Source organism: Dipodomys merriami, unplaced genomic scaffold (assembly GCF_024711535.1).
Source record: "Dipodomys merriami isolate MVZ:Mamm:240054 unplaced genomic scaffold, mDipMer1.0.p SCAF_1, whole genome shotgun sequence".
NCBI classification, from domain to species: Eukaryota; Metazoa; Chordata; class Mammalia; order Rodentia; family Heteromyidae; genus Dipodomys; species Dipodomys merriami.
The window spans coordinates 116,219,789-116,244,056 of record NW_027202270.1 but is presented as its reverse complement, the minus strand read 5'-3'; the positions used below and the strand labels follow the sequence as shown (position 1 = coordinate 116,244,056).

At 39.3% G+C, this 24,268-nt stretch overlaps 1 protein-coding gene across 2 annotated transcripts in view; it reads right to left on the bottom strand.

Moving 5' to 3' along the window:
- Gng2 (G protein subunit gamma 2) overlaps positions 1 to 22,031 on the bottom strand; it is a 116,540-nt gene extending 94,509 nt beyond the window's left edge. The window contains exons 1-2 of one of the 2 annotated variants that reach the window (XM_070028198.1): positions 21,600 to 22,028; positions 856 to 896 (exon numbers count right to left, since the gene is read on the bottom strand). The gene's annotated coding sequence lies outside the window, so the exon portion shown is untranslated. Of the gene's footprint in view, positions 1 to 855; positions 897 to 21,599 lie in introns of both variants that reach the window. The other variant, XM_070028207.1, reaches the window with a different exon arrangement.
- Positions 22,032 to 24,268: the final 2,237 nt, after the last annotated feature.

Here is a 24,268-nt window from a genome sequence, read left to right as displayed (position 1 = left end):
ATTGATGATTGTTGGAACTGGGCAATGAGGACATTGGAGTTTATTATATTATTATCTCTGTTTCAGCATATGCTTCAGTATTTTTCATAGTAAAGTTAAATTCTAAAATGGTATGAAACATATAAGTCATTGACCCAAGCAAACATTTTTGCTTGAAATAGACAAACACATTATCACTTGTCACATGATTATGGTGACCTTTCGATTCTAGCAACCATTTTCAAGTGGATTTAGCTAGAATGGGGTTTCTAGAAGAAACCCCACCAGCATTAGAGTGACCATTCCTGGTTATCATTGTTGTTGCAAAAAAGGCTTTACGTTGTCTACAATCAATCTAGGAGCAGGGGCTACCGTCTCTGATCTAATTACTCTCCAGTTCTGTCCTGCACAGAGTATGCTCTCAATATCTGCAATCTATCCATCATGCCTAGTGCCATGGGATATTTTTGTTAAAGTAGCAACTTCACAAGTTTGTCAGTGCAGATGTTTAGAAGATAATGGAAAAAATCAGAGTGAAAAATCCAAGTTTAACTAACATTAAAGAGAACTATTTTCTTTACATTTCCAAGTTAGGTCAATATTATTGAAGATTCCATGAATTTCCTATAAAACACCACATTTGGATAAGGGAGAATGGTGGAAGGGGGGACCCTGATCAAAATTCACCAGACACATAAATGGACATGTTAAATTATGACCCGCATATGCAATCATTTGAAGATTAAAAATACTGTAAAATAAAACATAACATGCTTAAATGTGCTAGCTCTAAGACTACTTAAGAAGCTTTTATTTCTCTTTTGACTTCTGGTTAAGTTAAAGAAGATCCTGGAAAAAATATTTCAGAAGTCTTACCTTTTGAATTCTGAAAGCCTGAAGCTCACTGGCAGAAGTGGCTGTTGAGAAAACAGAAGACATATATTTTTTTTCCCCAGAAAATGTGAAATCGAATAAAACATGAGAAAGAGCAAGGAACTCTTTCTGTAACCAGGGTTGCTGATAAGGGCTGAAGAGTTGTAAGGGCAGGGAGTTGCATAGACTTATGTTTCAGAGTCTGGAAACATTTAATAAACTCTTTTTCTGTTATGAAACAGATAATATTATGAACTAGGAGCTCATTTCTTTGTGACATTCACTAATCTGCAAGAAAAAATAAAAATCTAAACGCCACCTAGGAACCCAGGTGAAGCAGATGACAGAGGCTAGGCACTGTGGGGTGACTAAGAGTAAGATTTCCTCCTAATGGAGAAGGACCAAAGCCACAAAGACAGAACATACTTGCTGGTTGGAAAACATGCAGCTTTTATGTATCTGGCCTTTTAAGAGGGTAGATAGAACAAGTTAGTGGTTCTATCTTTTAGCAACAGCTTCCACAGGTTGTCCACATCTATAACCTTCAATCCTAATACCCCCCTGTGAAAGTTGAGCAGAGTTGGTCTAATTAGAATTGGCCTATCATCTGCCGTGGTTCATATCTGTGAAGGTTCCTGCTACCCAGAGGAGCCTCCTTCCTCCTGTAAATCTCTAGTGTGCACAGCCCAAAGGGGATTGCCAGAGCCTTGGGGAGCACTTTATCATTCCTGTTTTGTTCTGACTCAGAACACAGAACTATCTCATTTAGAGGATTATGACTAAGGGTGAAAATGATTTTCACATGGAGGCCTAGGACCAAAAGTGCATCACTCTTCCCGGAGATATCACATTGTTTGAGACTGGTGTGTATGTTAAAATCTCCACCCAATCAACTATATTCCCAGAATACTATAAAGGGTCATATGTTTTAAATGAGCTCAAGTTATTAAAAAAAAACATTATCTCACGATTAATGACAGGCAAAAGGAAAAAAAACAAGCCAAGGGCAAAAAACAACCTATTTTGAGAGAATGAACCCTGGGGATCACAATGACTAAATGGAACTTGCAGCAAAATAGGCCTTTTCAAGGTGCTCTGAGGGCATCACTCTCAGTATTACCGACCATAGCGTCCATGAGCAGAGTGTCTCTGGAAAGCAGTCTAGCACTCTTTATCAGAAGACACAACTATGGTCTTAAACATTATGTTAGTGATACCAATTCTTTGTTTAAACAAAAAATGTAGACAAAGAATTACTACCAAGGCATTAGAAATAACCTTGTTATTGATAATGTAACCTAGGTCAAACAGAAACTCTACACAGCAGAAAAAACGATGAATGCAAGAAATTCAAAGGATGAAAAAAATGCATATGATCTAGTTACATGAGAAAGATAAATATAAGATGTTATCTGTAGTATAACCTCAACTAATTTCTTAATATTTAAATATATTTATTTAGTAAATTTAATAATATTTACTATTCAACTAAATTATATATATGTATATATATATACACATATACAGTGTTTTTTCCCTCTGAGGTTTTGATTTTCCTACATTTCAATTACTTAAAGTTTGAAAATATTCGGAACTGGGAAATTCCAGGTATAAATAATTCATGTGGCAAAGTATGCACCATTCTGAGTGGTGTGATGTAAACTCCTACTTTTTTCCTCTGTCCGACTCAGGACATGAATCATCTCCTGGTCAGCATATCCATATTGTATAATACTACCCCCCTCTTGGTGACCTGACTTAGTAGCCATCTTGGTTAGCACACCCACTGTTGTGATCTGGTGGAGGGCTTGTATTCAAGTGACCTTTAGGTGGTAGCTTCACACTACATCACAGTGGCAGCATCTCATCTCATTGTATCAGCCACCATAACAAGAAGGGTGAGTATAATACAATAAGATACCTTGAGAAAGAGACCACATTCATATAACTTCTATGATGGAGCACTGTTTTAATAGTTCTATTTTAGTAGTTCTGTTAACACTGTTTTAGTAGTTCTATTGATAGTCTTTTAGCTTATTTATAAGCTAAGCTATCATAGATATGGATAAATAGGGGAAAAATAATACATACAGTGTTTGGTACCATCTGTAGATTCAGGTATTCATCAGGGGGACATAAAATACATCACTAAAGATAAGGGAAGATGATGTACATGATACTTTTCTAATGTATATTTTATATAATGTTTCAATATATTTCCTAATGTATAATACATTAGGAATGTATAACACATGTATATATGTTAATATACAACCTTTATATATATAACATATATACACAGACTACACACAAATATATTATTTTCTAGTGTGCATTATGCCTAATATCTTCAGATGCAATTTTAGGGAAAAAAAAACCTGGAAGAAAATGCTCAAAGTGCCAACAGTATATTAGCTCTGTTTTATAAGGTGATGGAAGTGGCAGAAATCCTAGATATGCCCCCCAAATATGCTTTCCTCTTCTTCCTATGTTTAACAAAAATCTGAGCTATTGCACATACATGTCAAGAGAAGCTCTTTTCCCTAATGTCCCTTGCAGCTATGTGTGAGACCAAGTGACACAGTTCAGTGGGATCACAGCAAAAGTGTTACATGGAATCTCTAGGTCCTGCCTTCCTCTTCCTTTTCCCTCTCTCCCCAGCCCCTTCTTGCTACCCACATCTGGTTATAGTCAGGTCCTTATGGAGAGCTGCCTTTGACTATGAAGGCAAGTGGAATTTTAGGAATGACTGAATAATGTGACAGAAGGAGTCTGGTTCCCTGCATGATCTCGTGGAGGAGAGCCGTCTTACTAGTCCCCGACCACCCATCTCTGCATTAAAAATAAGTTCTAACTTCCTTCCGCCGCTACAAAAGCAGATCTCCATTATGTGCATCTTTTTTAGCCAATAACTATATTAATGGTGTTATTCTCAGTTTTACTTTACAACTTTCAATATTTCCTGTGTTTTCTATACTTTTTATGAGTAGTTTGATGATCAGAAAAAAATAAAGTTTTGTTTACTAATGTTAAAAACATCGAACCAGGAGCAAAGTTCAAAAATTTTCTTTCTTTCCACATAGCAGAATAAAAATAAAGTCTACAGTTTAGAAGTAGTTACTGTGTCATACGCGAGAGTATAAATCTCACCCACACAAACTGAGTTTTTATGAATCCTTAATCACACCTCATTTTATTTCAAGCCTTTTGAAAAAATAATTTTAACAAGGAAAAATTGTTCTAACTCCAAGACTGTTTTAAAATTTACTTTAAAGATGTGCTAAAGAATACAATTTCAGCCAGGCACCGATGGTTCACACCTATACTCCTAGTGAAGTAAGGAGGCCAGGTCTGGCCAGCGCCATATTGGCCACATGGTGGATGGTAGGGTCTCCATGCTGGGGGAAGGAAGCCCCCCCCCCATCACCTGCCTCCCAGGTAATGGACGTGCCAGACCCCCGGAGGCAAGGGCAGGCACATGGCTGATAGGAGGTTACTGAATCTGTCAGTCTAGTGCCTGCGACTGGGAACTTCCGGAGGATCTGCCCCCTGTGCCTAACTATTTAGGCCCGGACCAGCCTAGCCACCAGGACCCCATGCCATGTGTGTCTCCGTGATCGTGTCTTGTGTCCTGTCTAGTCCCCAGTCATCATAGCATCCCAGTTCTGCTCTCCATTGGAGCTGAATTGGCTTGTTGGTATTGTTTTTGTTCTTTCTTTCCTCTTTAGCATGTTTCCTAGCAGGGTTATGTGTATTTGCATGCTGCAGGCCTTTGTAACAGCTGGTGGCCTGCAGCCTGTTAACTATATAATAAAGACTCCAATATTCTATATTTTAAAATGTGGGAAGCTGAGCTCTGAGGATCGCAGTTCAAAGCCAGCCTGGGCAGGAAAGTCCATGAGATATTCATCTCCAATTAATTACCAAAAAGCTGGAAGGAAAGCTGTGGATCAAGTGGTAGAGTACTAGCCTTGAGCACAAAAACTCAGGGACAGCATCCGTGCCCTGAGCTCAAGCCCCAAGACCAACACACACACATACACACACACACACACACACACACACACACACACACACACACACACACACACACGCAAAAGGAAGAAAAAACTTATGACAACACACTATAATCATATAGTAAGAGGATTCCCAACTAGGCACGGTGGTATATAACTGTAATCACAGCACTCAGGAAGTGAATTTTGCATCAATTTTGTAGGTTCCTACTTTTAATTAAGGCCCTTTAATGTTCTTCATATAGAGTCATAATGGATAATGCCCACAAAATTCCACTTGTTCAAGACCACATGGATGTCAATCAACCAAGTGCTAAGTGTGTGCTTTGCCTTTATCTTCCTCTGGATCCCTGACAGATTTGGCAGAGCTCCCACAACTTTGCCGATCTCCTTGGTGAACCATGGGCCTATACTATAAGACCACTGTCCAAGATAAAGGAATCACACTCAGTCAATAAAACAAAAAAAGGATATTGGGTCTACTGAGGAATCAGATGAGAAACAGTGGCCTCATTAAAACCAGCCTTTAACTATATTAGGGTAATACACTGAGGATCATTTCAATCTGTGATAATGTTAGGCTAGCTGCACTTGGTGCCTTTTAGAGGCTCATTACAGTCCTGTACACAGGCAAACAAGGCACTTCCTTCACCTTAGAGATGTATCTGTAATTATATATGAGCTAAAAGAAACTATTTTGCCCTTTTTCACAAGGGACTATCAATTGGTCCTTTTCTCCCCAGTGAACCACAATACCCAATGCTAACATGGCTAGCCTAGACTCAATAACAAAGGAAGAATGCCAGAGCTTCTCCATTTCCCTCAGGAGACAGTGCCAGTGTGTTCTCAAGAAACCCCTGAACTCTCTCCTGCAACAGGCAAATAGGAGCCAATAGTCAAAGCTTTGAGTCTGCAGTTTCTCTCCCCCTCTTCTTCTCATCAGGAACATAAGCAAGCCAACTCAACAGGCCTAATTACCATGGTAACAACATGCAGTGTGATTATGAGTGTGTTTGTTTTTTAAAATGACTCACAGATTGTTCCCCCAGAAACCCCAGACATACAGACTCTGACTGGTTTATAAAATCCAAGTAAAGTTTTCTTGTATTTTTTTACTCCTATTAGCATATCTATGATAGAAAGTCATCAAATCAAATATGCCTTTAAGCATGAAAAAAGTAAAAGAAAAAAATCACTCAGTTTCTTAAACATACTCTAAGTTTAATCAATTTAAACCTCAGGTTTATAATGAAATTAAGTTGTGTCTGTACACTGGAGATAATTAATCTGTTCCTAATTTAAATAATTAAGGTATTTCATAATGTAGTTTTAGAGATCCGAATGAAATAATCAGGCAAAATAAAACTGTCGTAAAAAATATATAACATAAAATAACCTAAGTCTGGGAGTTTTGCAGTCACATGTGAAGTGTTATAAAAGAACAAATGGAAATTTTCATACAAGATCTTATTAGACCAATACCCAAATTAAAGCTATTTGTCTTTAAATTTTGATCATGAAGGAATCTAGACATTTGGAAGCAATGTGAATGAACTACTTCCTTTTATTTATTCAATAAATACTACTTAAGATGCTCTATGAACTCAGCCCTGTTGTTTAAAATTGGGACATACAACAGGACTTAGGGACACTCTTCTCTGACTGTAAAAACCCTTCACTTCACAAGGCATCATGTGGGTGGAGTTCTAATTACCTAAGGATTCTCACCTGTTGACCATGAGGACTAGAATTCAGGGACTTAACCTTGACATTATAAGACTCTTTCAAAGAAAAGGTATGTTGATACATTTAGTATGTTGATTTCCTCTATGTGAAGTTGAAACAAACCTTATCCATTGGTCTGTCTGTCTGTCCGTACACCTTCCTGCTTGTCTGTCTATCTGTCTATCTATCAATCTCTCTACTTATATATTTATTTGCTGGTACTGCGGCTTAACTCAGGACCTTGAGCTCTTGCTCATTTTCCCCCACTCATGGCTGGTTCTCTCTACCATTTGAGCCACACCTCCATTTCTGACATTTTGCTGGTTAGTTGAAGATAATTGTCTTGGGAATTTGTTTGCCCAGGCTACCTCTGAACCTTGATTCTCATATCTTTGCCTCCTGAGTAGCTAATATTATAGGGATGAGCCATAGACATCCACCTACAAACCTTATTTTAAATAAAATTTAAATAAATTATTCAGATTAATAAATGTAGTCGACTTAAATCCCTTGATGTTAACATGCAATACAACGATGCACACACATTCATACACACAAAATCTTCAAACAGCTATTTTATGTTCACTTAACAAGAAGATAGGTGTGTGTATATATATGTGTGTATATATATATATATATGTATATATATATATATATATATATATATATATATATATTCCTCTAGAGTTCTAAGGGAAAACAAAAAAAAATGACTATCAACCAGGATAGGCAAGATTATGCTATAACAAATAACCCAGGTTAAGAAACCTTCCCTACTCCTAGTCCACATCTAGTTCAGCAGAAAGACCTGCCTTGTGTTGTCTTTAAGACCCTCATACCATATCACTATCAATTGCTAAGGAATGTGCCTCCTACAGGTAACATATACCTGATATGCGCCCATATGCTGACACATGGCTATGAAAAGTGACAGGGCATGGGACACATTATGAGTTGAAAAAGAAGATTGGAGATAATACAAATACATATACATACACACATATACATACAGCTCAGACCACAGACTTCTCTACAAATGGTACAAATCTGAGACCAATACTTCATTCGAGTTGAAGCATCTGTTTTGATTGTCTGTCCTAAGGAAAGAGGCTTGCTTAGTTGATTTCAAATTCCAAGGTCTGAAAACTTGGAATTAATGTTAGTTTCTAACAATTACTTCTGTTAGAAATTGGTAAGACATCCTTGAGTAAAATAAGGTACTCTCCTTCAGACTTTCAGCAACAATTATAACTATACATCTTGAAAATAATAGCTATGCATCTTGAGCGTTACTATAAGTAAGGCAACATGCCAAATAAACACTTTATATAATAAGCAATTTTCTCTGGATAACTTTGTGAAGTAGGCCCATCATTATTATTTCCCAGGTTATGGATGAGGAAAGGGAGGCATAGAAAGTTTAAACAACTTCTAAGTGAATGATTCCAGAATAAAGCCCTTCACCCACTTGGCTCGCCTGTAATAACCCTTAAAACATTACTTTTCTACACTATGACATCAAAATTATTTTAAAATTTATGATAAAAGGTAGTTTGACACCTTTGGATATTTTTGCTAATAATTCTCACCTTTCCTTACATTAATTTTTCTTACTTTAAAAGATCTTGTAGCCATTCAGTATCAATTTTTTTTCTAAAGGAAAAACAGAAAAAAAAAACCAACCCAAATATTTAGTGTAGCTGGGCCTTGGTGACTCATCTCTGTAATCTTAGCTACTCAGAAGGCTAAGATCTGAGGATAGAGGTTCCAAGCCAGCTCAGGCAGGAAAGTCAGTAAGACTTTTATCTCCAATTAACTAGCTAAAAGCTGAAAGTGGAGGTGTGGCTCAAGTGGTAGAGCACTAGTCTTGATCAGAAAAAGCCAAGTAAGAGTACAAAGTCCTGTACTGGCACAAGTCAGATAAAAAAAAGTTAGTGTGGCACTTAACTGGTATGTGGAAAGGAGACCAAATGGAAGGGGATAGAGAAATGAAGTCAGGAAGGGAGAATGAAGTCTATGTAGTATTTAATGCATATTCTACTAAACTAAGAAAATGAGGGGAGGGTTTAGGTTGACAGGGATAGGGGACCATGATGGAAAAAGATGACATCGATCAAGATGCACTGTCCTTATAAACTGATTTGTTGAATGGTAATTTCTTTATGTAACTATTTAAAGATAATAAAAATATAATTTTAAAACAAAGTTAGTCATAATTCCTATTCTCATTTTCTGGTTATTTGTCCTTCATAACTTTGAAAATAATAAATTTCTTGTTTGGGTGTAAAAAAAAAGTTAGTGAGATTGCCTAATACTCAGCAGTATTCCCCAGATATAGCTAACATTCATGAGGTTTACTTTTAAAAGAAAGAACAAAGGATCAATTGATTTTTCTAAGGAAATCCTCAAAAAGGATAGCAAGATTTTTTTTTTACCTTTTTCAAGTATTTTTTTTCTTACACAGTTCTATACAGATTAGCTATATACCCTTCTTATACAGAGCTTTGTTGGCAGAAATCTAAAAATTAACTTGACATTCCTGCCTAAGAATGCAAACCAAGAGTAGGAGGCATTCCATCATGTATTGCAGAAAAAAGCACTCCTACTATTAATGTGAGTCTGTTAGGAGGAAAATGCACAGAAACACGCCTTCCACAGAAGCAGTCAAAACACTGCAGCACAGCGATTCCCCTGAAATTCCTCCTTTACTATTACTGCTGTTCACAGACTCAAAACATACCAACTCAGACAGGGGAAGCCACAAAGAAAAAGCAAGTGGGTTGATCCCATATCTTGGCTATGGTAAATAATGCTGCAACGAACATAGATATGCTGGTGGCTTTACTGTGGCCTGGTTTGTGGTCAACTGGATAAATGCCCAGGAGCAGATTGCTGGGTCATAGGGAAGCTCTATGTTTAGTCTTTTGAGGAATCTCCATGCTGCTTTCCAGAGTAGCTGAACAAGTTTGCATTTCTACCAGCAGTGTAGTTGTGTTCCCTTTTGGCTACATCCCCACCAGCATCTGTTATTGTTAGTTTTCTTGACATAGTTTTCATGGCCATTCTAACTAGGTGAGGTGGAATCTCATTGTTGTCTTGATTTGCATTTCTGTTTTAGCCAGAGATGTTGAATGTTGCTTCACGTGTCTACTGGCCATTCTTACTTCTGAGAATTCTCTCTTTTTCTTTAGCCCATTTATTAATTGGGCTATTGCTTCTTTGAGGATTTATTTTTGGGGCATTTAATGTTTTGAGCTCTAAATATATCTAATATATGAGGCTCTTGTCTGATGCATAGCTAGTAAAGATCTCCCATTCTGTGGGCTTTCTATTTATTTTGGTAAGCTTTCTTTGCAGAGACTCTTCAGTTTGATGCAATCCCATTTGTCCAGTCTTTCTTTGTTTTGTTGTGATTCTGGATCTTGTGAAGTTTTGACTCATGTCTAGGAGCCCTAGTGTTTTATCTATCCCTTCCTGTAATATTTTCATGGTATCTTGCCTTATATTAAGGCTTTTGATCCATTTGGAATTGATTCTGGTCCAGGGTGATATATGAGTTTTCTGCACATGGATAGCCAACTTTGCCAGCACCATTTGTTCAAGAGGCTGTATTTCTTCCATCTTGTATTTTTGGCTCCCTTATTAAATATTAGGCAGCAACCCAGATGACCCTCAGTGGATAAACGAATCAAGAAAATATGGTAAGTATACACAATGGAAGTCTATGCTTCCATCAGAAAGAATACTGCACCATTCATAAGGAAATGGAAAGACTTGGAAAAACTATATTAAGTAAAGTAAGCAAGACCATAGAAACATGGGTTGTATGGTTTCCATCTATTGTAGTAACTAGAATATGCCTATAAATCTACAAGTAAACACAATGGAGGGTGAAAGACAAAAAAATTACACTTGGACGTGATAAATTAAACAGGACTCTAAATATTCATACAGTAAGACCAAAGGAGGATATTCTTAGGAGAGGATCACAAGGGCTCAATATCTATTTGTATATGATCACTTAATATGTTTCCCAAAATGAACTCCAATAATGGAAATAAGAGGTTTTTTTTTGTTATTTTGCTTTCTGTTTTTGTTTTTTTGTTTTTTTTTTCTCCTTTGTCCCTGGTTTTGATTTTTGTCTTGTTTTTAAGTTTACCTGTTTTGAGGAGAGCAAGGGGAAGCACAGAAGTAGTGGGGCAAAGGGTAAACAAATGCATCAGTGATACTCACTAGATATATACTCACTAGGTTGAAAACTAACTATACAACTTTTGGGGGAAATTGGGAAGGAAAAACTGGGAGAAAAGGAGTGAAGAGGCAATACTTCAAAAAGAAATGTACTCATTACCTGACATTTAACTGTAACTGTCTGTACATTACCTTTACAATAAAATTTTTTTAAAAAGAAAGAAAAAGCAAGTGGGGACCTATTATCTAAATAACTCATTGCCAGAAATTCCAGAGATTATTTCTCTTAAAGCTTCTGCAATCCACAAAAGGCATGCCTTTCTAGAGAATATAGAGTTTTAAGTCAAATAGATATCAGTCACAGAATAGTAGGCATCTCTAGCTCATTACTCAGCCCAGGGTTCATTTTAGTTAGATTAAGTGGATTTAAATGACCATTGACAAAGATTCAATGTAATAGTATTTTTTCAATGTAAGACTGGTTATATAACATAAATGCCATTCCTATTGCTTTTCTGGGACCTAGTGTATTTCCTTCTAGAAGATTCTCTGTGAAAGGTTATTCTTTGTCTCACTTCAGCTTTCTTTATCTGCCTCTAGGATTCCTTCTCCATCCTATAGATCATCATTACAACATGAATATTCATGTGTGTGTGTGTGTGTGTGTGTGTGTGTGTGTGTGTGTGTGTGTGTGTGTGTGTGTGTGTTGTGTGTATATAGAAGTGTGCATGGGTTTCTCTCAAAGTGACATGCATGGAAACTCTTCATTCCAAAGCTGTGTGTTCTTGGTAAGTATTTTACCTTTCTGAATTTTGGTATTTTCACTTATAAAATAGGAGTAATAAGCTAGGTGCCAGTGGCTCACGCCTGTAATCCTAGCTACTAAGGAGGCTGAGATCTGAGGATCATAGTTCAAAGCCAGCCTGGGCAAGAAATTCCATGAGACTCTTGTCTCCAATAAATGGCCAGAAAACCAGAAGTGGCGCTATGGCTCAAGTGGTAGAGCACTCACCTTGAGCTGAAGAGCTGAGGGACAGCACCCAGACCCAGAGTTCAAGCCCCATGACTAACCAAAAAATAAAATTAGGAGTAATAATGGTGGCTGATTCTGTTGATTGCCTACCCCAAAAAAACCATTAAGCCATTTTTTTTTCCTGGCAAAAAGAAGTAGACCCTTTTGCTGGGGTTTAGGAATCATGTTCTTCAGAAACGTTGGCCTTGGGCAAATCTTAAATTACCTAATCACAGTGGTTCTATCTTTGTGGTCACTAATCCATAAAGCATGCCAATTGGGAGGGGAATTCTGTTGGGGACAGCTCTTCTGCAAGTTTAATGAGAAGAATTCAGCCCCTTTGTTACACTTCTGGGTAATAAAATCTGTCTTTAATTCTGAAATAGCAATATAGTCATTTCCACATCACAATGGAGAGAAAAATCAAGTCTGAGGCAGTCAGAGTGGGAGGAAGGAAAGAATTTAGTTTGCTAAGAACACTCACCAGCTACTAAGCAACTAATTGGTGTGGCCCAACTTCCAGGTCTAGAGACAACTTTCATATGGTTTAAGCTATTTGGTAGGACACATTTCCTCTTTTGCCTACAGCAAAAAGTTTATTGTCACCATTAGGATTATTATAAAAACGAGTTTAAAGCACTTGTGAATATAGAAAGAATCTAGCACCAACAAAGAATCAGCAAAACCTCATTGTCAAATTAATTCCCGTAACTTGCTGCTCTTCATCCATTCTGACGTAAGTGAGGGCTGTGTATAGTTTGAGTGATTTGTCTGTGAGGTTTTCCTTGGTTCCTCAAAACAGAATTAAGAGTAGAAATCATTATTATCTCTTTTTTGTTTATCTAAGAAACAATACCATGTACTTCTAGCTATTTTAAACAATAAAAATCATGTTTAATTCAGATAAGCCCCACTGGTAACAGAATAGAAAATAAAATATATAATTAGATAGAATCATCTTCCTGACTGTAAATTAATTTGATCTAAATAAAATCACCATCATCATTCACCCAATCTCTGTCCCTCAAAGCAGCACTAGGTTTGAACTCAGCCTTGCTCTCGCTAGGCTGGAGCTCTACCATTTGTGACACACCTCCAGTCTGGCATTTTTGCTGGCTAATTGGAGCTAGATTCTCCAAGACTTTTCTTCCTGGCCCAATTTTCAAATCAAGATCCTGTAGATCTCAGCCTCCTGAGAAACTAAGATTAAGATGGGAGCCACCTGCTCTCTCATTCTGTTTCTATCTTAATCCATTATAAAACCTATTGCTATGGCATATTTTCTTTGATCATTATTTGATATTGACAAGGTTCCAATCCTGACTGGCTTTGATTTAGCTAGTTTGGGGTGAGTCTGGGACATATATTTTTTTCAAATACCTCTTTTTATTTCTAGTATATAATTAGATCTAAAAACCACTGGTGGTGGTGGTGGTGGTGGTGGTGGTGGTGGTGGTGGTGGTGGTGGTGGTGGTGTGTGTGTGTGTGTGTGTGTGTGTGTGTGTGTGTGTGTGTGTGTGTGTGTGTGTGTGTGTGTGTGTTTTCCTGTCAGCCCTGAGGCTTGAACTCTGGGCCTGGGCATTGTCTCTGAGCTCCTTTTGTTCAAGGCTAGTGCTCTACCACTTGAGCCACAGTACCACTTCCAGCTTTTTCTGTAATTTAATTGGCGATAAGAGTCTCACAGACTTTCTTGCCCAGGCTGGCTTCACACTGCAGTCCTCAGATCTCAGCATCCTCAGTAGTTAAGATTACATGTGTGAGCCACTGATGCATGGCTGGCTTACATGTTTTGTCGAATATGTCTCAAAACTACAATATAAGTTCCAAGAAAACAAAGACCTGGCTTGTATAGTTCCCTGTTCTCTCCCTGGCATCTCAAAAGGCACGTGGCAGACATCCATTTCAGACCTGTGAACTGTTGATTATTTCTGTATTTGCCTGTCACCCCCATACCCCATATTCCATGAATTCCTGGAGGACAAGTACTCTCTATCTCACTCTATATCCAAAATGAGTCACTCAAGGAAGTTCATTAAATCAATGAATAACAAACAAACTTCACTGTATGCTATAAGAAAAAGATGGCTGCTATCCTCAGTTACAAAAACAAATGGATGCAGAGTATTGTTGTATCCCTACAAAAGCTAACTACTAAAAGTTCTAATGAAAGAACAGAGATTTCAGAGGAGAAGATTATTTCTTATTGGGGGTGGGAAGGGAAGAAACCAAAGAAGGCTTCATGGAAGAGGTCACATCTGAACGGAACCTTCCAAGACAGAGGGAACCTGGCTCATCAAAGAAGCAAGATGGTAGGGTGAAGAGATCAAAGGGGAAGTGGGACAGCTATTCTAGTGGGGAGGGAAGAACACAAAAGGACGAGTTAGTTCTACAGAGGTTAGGGGAGCTTCAGCTAGGTACTGACCATCACCATAGAAATGAACAGTGTCTAGAGATAGTTCCAAAGATGCTAAGGGCTTACTGCAATTCAGGTTCCTTGGGGAAGAAAAGGGTAAAACTGAGTTCTCATAATTAAGGGACTTAAACGAGGAGGGTGTTGATCATAGTCATGGAAGCCACGGAGGGGTGGGAAAGCCAGGGGTGAGGGCCAAGCTGGACATGGAAGTTTCCAGTTGGTGGCTTGCATGTTCCCATAAATTTGCTGTGCAAGCTTAGGAAATAGATCAAATGAGAGAACCAGATCTGGGCCTGACCCACACAACCAGGAATGGAATTGTGGGATAGGATGTGATGAAGCAATGAGGTGGTAGAAGATTCAAGTCATGAAAACACTCAGGAATTGGAGCAATTTGGAGCCTTCAGAGAGGTATGAAGAGAAGCAAGAGAACTGGGAGAGATGATAACAGTCAATGAGAGCCAGGCATGGTGGGTCACGTCTGCAATCCCAGCCCTAGAGAGGCAAAGGCAGGACATTAATGAGTTCAAGACTAGACTGGTGCTACACAGGAAGATCCTACCTAAAAAAAAAAAAAACAAAAAAACTAACCAACCAAGCAAACAAATAAATGAGTTAAGAGGCAGAATTAAGAGAATGGGTTTGTTTTATTTATTTTTAATTCATTTACATGTGTATGGGAAAGCTAAGTATGTTTACAGGCAAGGAATAAAGGACTAATTAAGACATGAAGGCAAATATGAATAGGAAAGAGTTAAAGTTACAGTTGAAACCTAAGTCCTTAGTAAGAAGGAATAGGATGGAGAGTCTATGTAGAGGATGTACTCTTGGTTTGAAGAAAGGCTATTTCATCTAGAAAAGGTTAAAAAGAGAATGAGTGATTCTGTGATCTAGATATTTCCTGCCTCCCAATTCATATACTGGAATCCAATCAATGCAATGTATTAGGAGGTGGAGCTTTTGGAGAGGTGTTTAAGTCATGAGGTTGGATCCCTGGTGCTTGGGATTGGTGTTTATGAAAGAGGCCCTTGGGAGCTCTTGTGCACATACAGAAGGCATCATCTCAGGGGAACCAGTTCTCACCAAATATCTTCTCTATCGCCACTTTGATTGTGGATGCCCCAGACTCTAGAATTTTGAGAAGTAAATTACTCAATCCATTTGTTTGTGTAGACAAGACAAATGAAGATGGAGAAATTCTGATGGAATAAGCAATGAGACAAAGGAAACCTCCAATAGAGAAAGTAATGGAGAGTAAGGACTTAGATTGAATGGTTGTCCTTGGAAATGCATGGGGAAGAAGAAAAGCAAAACACGAAAGAAATGTGGAAAAGGGTTTTCCAGGAATGGCAATGGCCTGTGACATGGGAAGGAATCCTAAGTAGCACAGATCAGCACAGTTCCCAGCCCTCTTCTCATACTTCTGCATGTTAGGCATATAGGAGACAATGAGGAGAATGCCTTACCTCAAAAACTGGCCAGGATGGGGCACAAGGAAGGCTAGGGACTAGAAGTTAGGAGGAATAGGCTGCGATTTCAGTCTTTCCATTAGGACTTCTACTGTTTACACTACTTGTCAAGAAATAAAAGGGCTTATCTTGTGCTATCTCTCACTTGACCATACAGTGATACCACTGCTAGGAAATGAACTATTATCAAAATGTGCTAATGGCTTCGGTAATCTTTTAAAAAAATGATTTAATGAAGAACTCAGAGTTTGTTTGAACACTGAATCCGATTAAATACTACTTGCTTTCTTTAACACAATGAGTTTATAGGAGTCACAAATGTCTCAGATACTCTTCAGAAATGTGGAACCTCACTTGCACAGTATCATCTCTGAACACCTAGAACAAATTTGGACACAGAAAACTCACATTTGCATACTGTATTGAATTTCAGTACTGCTCTTTTTTGAGCAAAATAATTTAGGCTTATAATTTAAAGAGTGACAAAACATAAAGATTTTTCTCTATCTGCTTGCCCTAATATGGAGAGAAGAAAACTTGAGTTTCTCTTAATGAGTTGAGTAATCAGCTGGGCAACAGCAAATTCTAGCCCTATTTCATTATTCATCTGAGGGGGGTTGATATACAGGTAGGTCATGTTGAGGATATTCTATAATGCCCTAGGGCAGGGACTAAATTGTATTTTTCATTAGCAAGTAATAATTGCATATATTTATTGAGGATGATATGAATGGTTCCATACATATACATGTTGTTTAACGATCAATTACTATCTCTAATTTTAACATGTCTACTGCTGTAGGGGCAAAGTCTTCAAACAACTCTATAACTTTCCTCTTCTACCTATGTCTGGTAAAGGGAAGTGCTTAGGTTCTAGAAATTGTAGAATGAGCAGATTTACTAATTCAATGCAATTGAGGATCATTAGCTACAAGACATCCCCATGCATATCCACACACAGAGTGTGTGCTGATAAACCTGGCAAGGCCAACATCTGCATCCCATCATAAAGCTAGATATTGTTACTACTTAAGAGTCCCCAGAGGGGCTGGGAAGGTAGCTCAGTGGTAGAGCGCTTGCCTTGCATGCATGAGGCCCTGGGTTTGATTCCTTAGCACCACATAAGCAGAAAAAGCCGGAAGTGGCGCTGTGGCTCAAGTGGCAGAGCACTAGCCTTGAGCTGAATTGCTGAGAGCCAGCGCCCAGGCCCAGAGTTCAGGCCCCACGACTGGCAAAAAAAAAAAAAAAAAAAAGTCCTTCCCAGTCTTCAGCCCAGCTCTCCTTCATCCTACACATAGCCAGCCCACCCTGGTTTCAGGATTAGGGGTGAAAAATCTGTAGTGGAAAATGAAACAAAAAGGTTTTGAATTTGAAAGGGGAAATTGGACTCTAATCTCTTTCTATTCTCAGGACGTTGTCTCGGAAGTTCATTGTATGGTTTAACCACTAGAGTTCTCTGTACAGGCAAATGTTCCTCATCATGTAAGTTGGAGATCACAGTTCCTCCTCTCTTTTCTGATTCTACTACCTGTCAGACTTTTTCCCAGCCTGAGTAATGTCACACAGGAGAGGGGACCAGAAGCATCAGCCCTCTGTTGAACAGGCAGATGTGCTGGCCCAGCCTAGGATTTGATCTGCTTGGTAACTGGTGCAACTATTCTTACTTTCTTCTTTGGATTTTAAAAGTTACTTCTTTTTTTTTTTTTTTTGTCAGTTGTGAGGTTTGAACTCACCGTCTGAGCACTAGCCCTGGGCATTTTTGTTCAAGGCTAGTGCTCTACCACTTTGAACCACAGCGCACTTCCAATTTTTCTGGTTGTTAATTTGAGATAAGAGTCTCACAGATTTCCCTGCCCGGGATTGGCTTTAAAGCACAATCCTCAGATCTCAGCCTCCTGTGTAGCTAGGATTATAGGCATGAGCCACTAGCGCCTGGCTTAAAAGTTACTTTTGAGAAGAATATTAAATTTGGAGGGAATAAGCCTCGTATATGAGATGAAATACAAACATCACAGTCATAATCTAGTGATACACATTGAGAGATCCCACCATTTAAAAAGTCTCTTTGAAAAATGATCCAGTTAAAATTGGCAAATTGAATGGATATTTCTCCAAAGAAGATATACCAATGAGCACAGGAAAAGAAGCTCCACAGCTCTCATCATTAGGAAAATGCAAATCTGAGCATCCAGGGTGACAGCCATGGACAGGAAAATGCAAATCATAAGCACAATGGGATACCACTTCCTACCCATTAAGATGGCTATTATCAAAAACAAACAAAACTCAGAAAATAGTAAGTGTCAGTAGGAAAACCGGAACCTTGTGTACTGCTAGTGGCCTTGTAAAATGGTGTAGCTGTTAGCTCAGGGAAACTGTATAGAGTTCCTCCAAAAAAAATTAAACAATTGAGCACTAGTGGCTTATACCTGTACTCCTAGATATGCAGGAGGATGAGATAAGAGGATCACAGTTCAAAGCCAGCCCATCCAGGAAAATCTTTGAGACTCTTGTCTCCAATTAATCACCAAAAAAGCTAGAAGTGGAGCTGTGGCTCAAGTGATAGAATGCTAGCCTTGAGCACAAAAGCTCAGGGACAGCAACCAGGCCCTGGGTTCAAGCCCCACGACCAGCACCAAAAAGAAAAAAGAAAATTAAAAAATAAATATAAAATTACTGTGTTCCAACAATTCTGGGTACTCCAAATACTAGGACTCTTAACAGTTATCTGTATGCCTGTATTTACAGGATTATTATTTATAGCCAAAACAGTAGTCCAAGTATCCACTGAATGATGAATGAATAAACCTATGGTGTTGACGTACAATGGAACATTATTCTGCTTTAGAAAAGAGAAATTCTGACACATGCTAGATGGGTGAGCCTTGAGGACATTATGCTAAATAACTATCATCAAAGGGAAAATATTCTGCGATTCTACTTATGTGAGAAACTTAGTCAAATTCATAGAGACAAAAGTGGGTGATGATGAGAATGGGAAGTTTATTGTTTTTGTTTTTGTTTTAATCTACAGAGTTTCTGTTCCACAAGGCTGAGTTTGGTGGATAAATGGTCATGACAAAACCATATCTAATATCACAGAATTGAATGCTTAAAAAAAGGTAAAATGGAAAATTACATGCTATGAGTACTTTTCGTAATAAAAATCTCCTCCACCCTTGAAAGCAGAGGCAAAGATCAAGAATAGGCTAACTTTTCCGTATGCCACTAAGAAAGAAAAAAAAATGACACCTGAGAATTTCACCAGACACTCAACTATTCACATACAAAAGCAAGAGTCAAACAAAACCAAAACCTTGATGATAGCTGCCTCTCTCTTCTTTGCAATGAACAAATGAAGGTTCATAAATTAATGTACCAGGTCAAGTAGTAGGAATGGGTGGCAATAGTCAGAGATGTACCAGCCTCTGCAGCCTGTGTTCTTTCATTCATGGTGTCCGTTCCTCAGAAATCATTTGTGAACAGGCTTTTAGACTTAAAAGTTGGACTTGCTTTCTAAGTAGATTAAAGAAGTCAGTCAACCAAACACATTCAGTACATGCTTACCATATGAGTCCCAGAGCTGGCCATGAAATAATGGAGTCATGTTTCCATTCAGTCATTGGCCATATGGTGGGGGGGAGGGGAGGCAGGGGGAGAGGGGGATGGAACAAGAACATACAATTAAATTTTCAGTGTTGATTGCCTCCATAAAAAGCATCTGAATACCCTGAGCAAAAGCATAATAATGTCGTTCAATATTCCATATGGCCAGAATGAGTGCACATAGTTTTATTTTGCAGCATAGGAGTAAATTCATCTTTTTCCTAAACATTCTACCATTGTTAGACCTGCTGTTATTCATGTTCTGCTTCAAGCTGGAGTTCAGCAATTAAGGAAATGTTTTGTGCTATACAGAAAGCAGGCACCTCTTTTTGTTGCTAAAAAAAAAAAACAGGGGCCCCTCTTGATTCTATGAAGCTTATGCACCAAGGTTTCATTTTCTTACTCTGGTATGAAACACACACACACACACAAACACACACACACACTGAGTAACATATATTTTCTATACATACCCAAACAAAGCAGGATGTTGGCATTATCTACTGCCTAAGACAGATCAATATCAAAGCCCTGTCCTCATTCTTCAGCCCAGATTCATAACTTCTTACTGCATTTAGTGACATGCAGCTTGACTGCAGGACTCTCAGATCTACCCCAGGTCTCCTATCTAGGAAGATTACCTTTACATATTTTCCTTTAGGATAGGAATTGTGATATCATGATATGACTTGCTTTGCCCATCTGTTTGTTGAAATTCACTGAATCCTTTAGATGAGCACCATGCTTATAATACCAGTAATACTTTGTTTCTGTGATAAGGTACAGGTTTACTCTAATCAGCAATAGCCTCAGAAAAAGCAGACAGGTTTTTCTTTAATATCAATAAAAGCTCTGTCTCCAAAAATGTGCTGCTAGTCCACAAATTCAGAAGAGCTAAATCAACTTCATTAAAATGGAAAGATAACAATAACAACAATAACAACAACAATAATAATAAATCCATAAGTAAACAGCCTTGCAGCTCTTCATATGAGAATGGTGATCATTATCTGGGACACATGTACATTCTTAATTGGGTATAATATTTAGTTGTGGAAAAACTTGTATTTTAAGAATGCATGAGTGGTTCAATATGCCATTTTATTGTTCTAGATTCATTAAAAACAACTCATTCTTTTTTCAAAAAAAAAAACCAAACACCTATCATCTTTCATTATAAAATGCCAAGAAAACCCCTTTTTCAATGACTGCTTTGCTTAACCATACTTTGTGTTGAACATACAAAGACTGAATTAAAAAAAATCCTGCCACACTAGGGTATTAGGCTGCTTCTCCTACATATCCTGCCAAAGAAATCTTACACTCTCATTTCTTGCTCTGAGACCTATATACTGCACTTTTACATATCATTCACAAATACGAACTAGTCCTAGGTTCTCATTAATAGCACCCACTGCTCAGGAAAATTAATGAATAAAAGCGATAGTTTGATTGTTTAACTTCAGTCAATGGCATGTACAGGTAAGGAAACAATAATGTTCACTTTTATATTTTAGCTCTGTCTGAGATTAACGTCAACATTGACCTAGAGATGAAGAAACCCCTAACATAAAACATAAAATCCATACCTAGGGCAGTCAGGGATTCTGGACAAGTTTCTGTCCCTAACCCTTTGGCACTCCTTTGAAGGAAGATGCAACTTTAAGATAAGACCGAGTGGCAAAGGGTAGCTGATTTTGCACAGAGCCGAGGAGGAGACAGACAGGGACACCAGTTTCTTAATGGTAAATACTGCTTCTTAACATACGCAATTCCAGCCTTTGTTGGCAATATCTGAGCACAAAAGGATTTAATACTACTCCCCAAGTAGCCAAATCACAGTCATCATGTGGGCAAAGCAAAAAAGACAACCCAGTGTAACCATCGATTAGAAAGAGAAGGCATTTCCCATTTCCCAATACTTGCACCCCTAAGCGAGGGGTTGCAACCCCGAGATGCCCAGATCACTGCTTCACAGCCCCATTCAACTCCCTCTGGCTTTTCTTCCCAACTATGCAAACCCTTTCTTGCATTCAGTATGTCTTCCTGGCCAGTCACTAAAACTAAGCACCGAGATTTTGGGGGAGTGGGGTGTGTGTGTGTGTGGGGGGGGAAATGTGCCATGAATTTGTCCATCATTCTTCAAATCCCTTGTTAAAAGAATCCTTCCTACTTATTTCCCCCAATCCTGAAGCAATGTACCTTGCTTCCCCCCGCCCCCCCCCCCCCACTCAAATTTATCTCACAAGCCCAGGCACTGGTGATTTTTTTCTCTTTCTGTTAATAAGAAGCAATGTGGAAAACGTGTCCCTTACCTTGGCTGATCAGAAGCTTGGGCAGGAACTGCTTCCCCTGTCTCTCTCGAACTGGTCTGTGCAGCAGCCTGGCGCCGCCCGCCCAACCCAGCCCAGCCCAGCCCAGCAGTAGTAGGAGTTGCCCACGGAGGGAGCAAGAGGCGGCAGCAGCAGCAGTAGCAGCAGCAGCAGCAGCAGCAGCAGCAGCGTCGTGTGTATGTGTAGCAGCGGCTGTAGCCCAGGGACTGACTAGTCTCCACCCAGCTTTGTCTTCATGGTTCTAGCTACAGGAAGCAGCGCATCTCCCACTTCCTCCTCTTCTTAGTAGCCGTGAGCAGCTTTCTTCAATTTCTTCTCATGCCAGCTCAGGGTTTTACTCCAGTGGATTTGCCTGCTCCTGGGATCCTGAGGGTCCTTTGACTAATCCCTCGACCCCTTTGTTCCAGGGTCTCTGGTGCTGTCTGTGGCTTCCTCCCTCCTCCTCAGTCCCCTCCCAACCTGCCACACGGTCTCAGTGGGCCCCCTTCCTGACACCTAAGCTGCTTTACTGCCTTATTCTGAACTCTTGGCTGCTTGTTTGTTGTTCCTGCTGTGTTGTTTTGTTTTTTAACGGGCCAAGTGGTGGCCCTGAGATCCAGCACCTGCCTCCACTGTCCCTCCTGATGGATGCTGATTTCTAGCCTCACTGGAGTGAGAGCTTGCGGCTTCTTGCCGCAGCTCTTGGCTCGGTGACCAACTTTGCAGGCACTTCCTTTCTCCAAAGTCCCACTAGCCACTGAAACTTTGCTTAACCCAGATGCTTGAAAAAGAATGGCCATGGCAAGGATCCTTCTGGGGCACAGAGCTGAGCCAAGTCCTGCAATGCTACTGTAAGCCTAATGGGGAAGATCTATTCCCCAGAGTCTCCTAGATGAGAGGAAGTGATAGTGTTGAATGTGGTGGATTTCCAGACTAGAGGCAGCCCCCTCTCTACTAACAGAGTCCTCTAGCCTCTTCTTTTCATTTATCATTCCTTCATTCCTTCATTCCTTCATTCATTCAGTGTTGGTACTGAAGATTGAACCCAAAGCCAGGGTGCTTTCTTGCAGCATTTTTGCTCAAGGTTGGAGCTCCTCTACTTGAGCCACACCTCCACTTCTAGCTTAATTGTTGATAAGAGTCTCTAGCTAGGATTACAGGTGTAAGACACCAACACCTGATTCTTCCTTTCCTTCATTTTAGAAGGTGGTATAGTGTCATGAATAAGGGGAAAGGTCCAAGGTGGTCTTGCCTACCAGAGTTTTGATTCTGAGCTGTCATTCCTGACTGTATGAACTTGGACAAATTACTTAATTTGTACATGCCTCAATTCCCTCATCTGCAAAGCAGAGATGATTATAGTCATAACTCCACAGTAGAAACCTGAGAACCAAATAAAACCGGACACAAGGTCTAATAATAGTTCCGGGAACATAGGAAGTATTCAACACATATTATTCAACACAGTATTATTTTTAGAGGTTGAAGCTCAGAGATGACAAGCTACTTGAGTACTCAGTGGCCAAACCAAGACCAGTGCTTGCTTTTCCAACCTCTTTCCCCCCCGACCGTTTTATGTTCATGGCTAAACCCCAATAGTTCTTAGTAGCCATAACAACTTGTCCAATCTGTGAATCTTTCTTCTCTGGTTCCAACAAGGTACTTTCAAAAAGCTACAGATTGAACACAGGATCAGGGAAGAGCATCCTTGTTCTGGAGACCAGGCGACACTGTGAGATCTGTACTCAGAACCAGTGCTTACACAATCAACTTTCCCAGGCATAGTTCATTCCCAACTCCACTTTTTAAACCACATTTTGCCTTAATCATCCATTGAAGAAACTGACCTAGAACTATGGTGTGGTAACTCACCAAATAATCCTTCCTAACACATATTGGGGATCATAGGTCATTATACATAACCGCCAGGTATAGAATTTGATTTCTATGAAATGTTCTAAGACAGTCCCTGGATAGTATTTGTTTTGATATGATGTTCCGAGAACAAACTTTGCTTATTTCCCCCCTGGAAATCTTTCAATGAAAAGGATTCTGATGTCAATCCTCTAACACCTGAAAATTGCAAAATGGATGGTTCTAAGATGAAAACAAAAGAACTACCTTAGCAAGAGGTCTGGGCAGATATCCAATGTAATATGAGTTACCACAACTCAAGGAATATGCCCAGCTGTACCTGTAATCCCATTTCTCAGGAGGCAAAGGCAAGAGGGTCACAAGTTCAAGTCCAGCCTAGGCTACAAAGTGAGACTCCTATATTAAAAAACAAAACAGGAGGGGCTGGGAATGTGGCTCAGGGGTAGAGTGCTTGCCTAGCATGTAAAAAGCCCTAGGTTCTATTCCTCAGTACAACATAAGCAGAAAAAGCTGGAAGTGGCACTGTGGCTCAAGTGGTAGAGCTCTAGGCTTGAATAAAAGAAGCTCATAGACAGTGCCCAGGCCCTGAGTTCAAGACCCATAACTGGCTAAAAGAAACAAACAAAAATTCACTAAAGGGCTGGGAAGGTGGCTCAGTGGTAGAGCACTTGCCTTGCATGCATGAGGCCCTGGGTTCGATTCCTTAGCACCATATAAGCAAAAAGAAAAAAGCTGGATATGGAGCTCAAAGTGGTAGAGCGCTAGCCTTGAGCTGAAGAGCTGAGGGACAGTGCCCA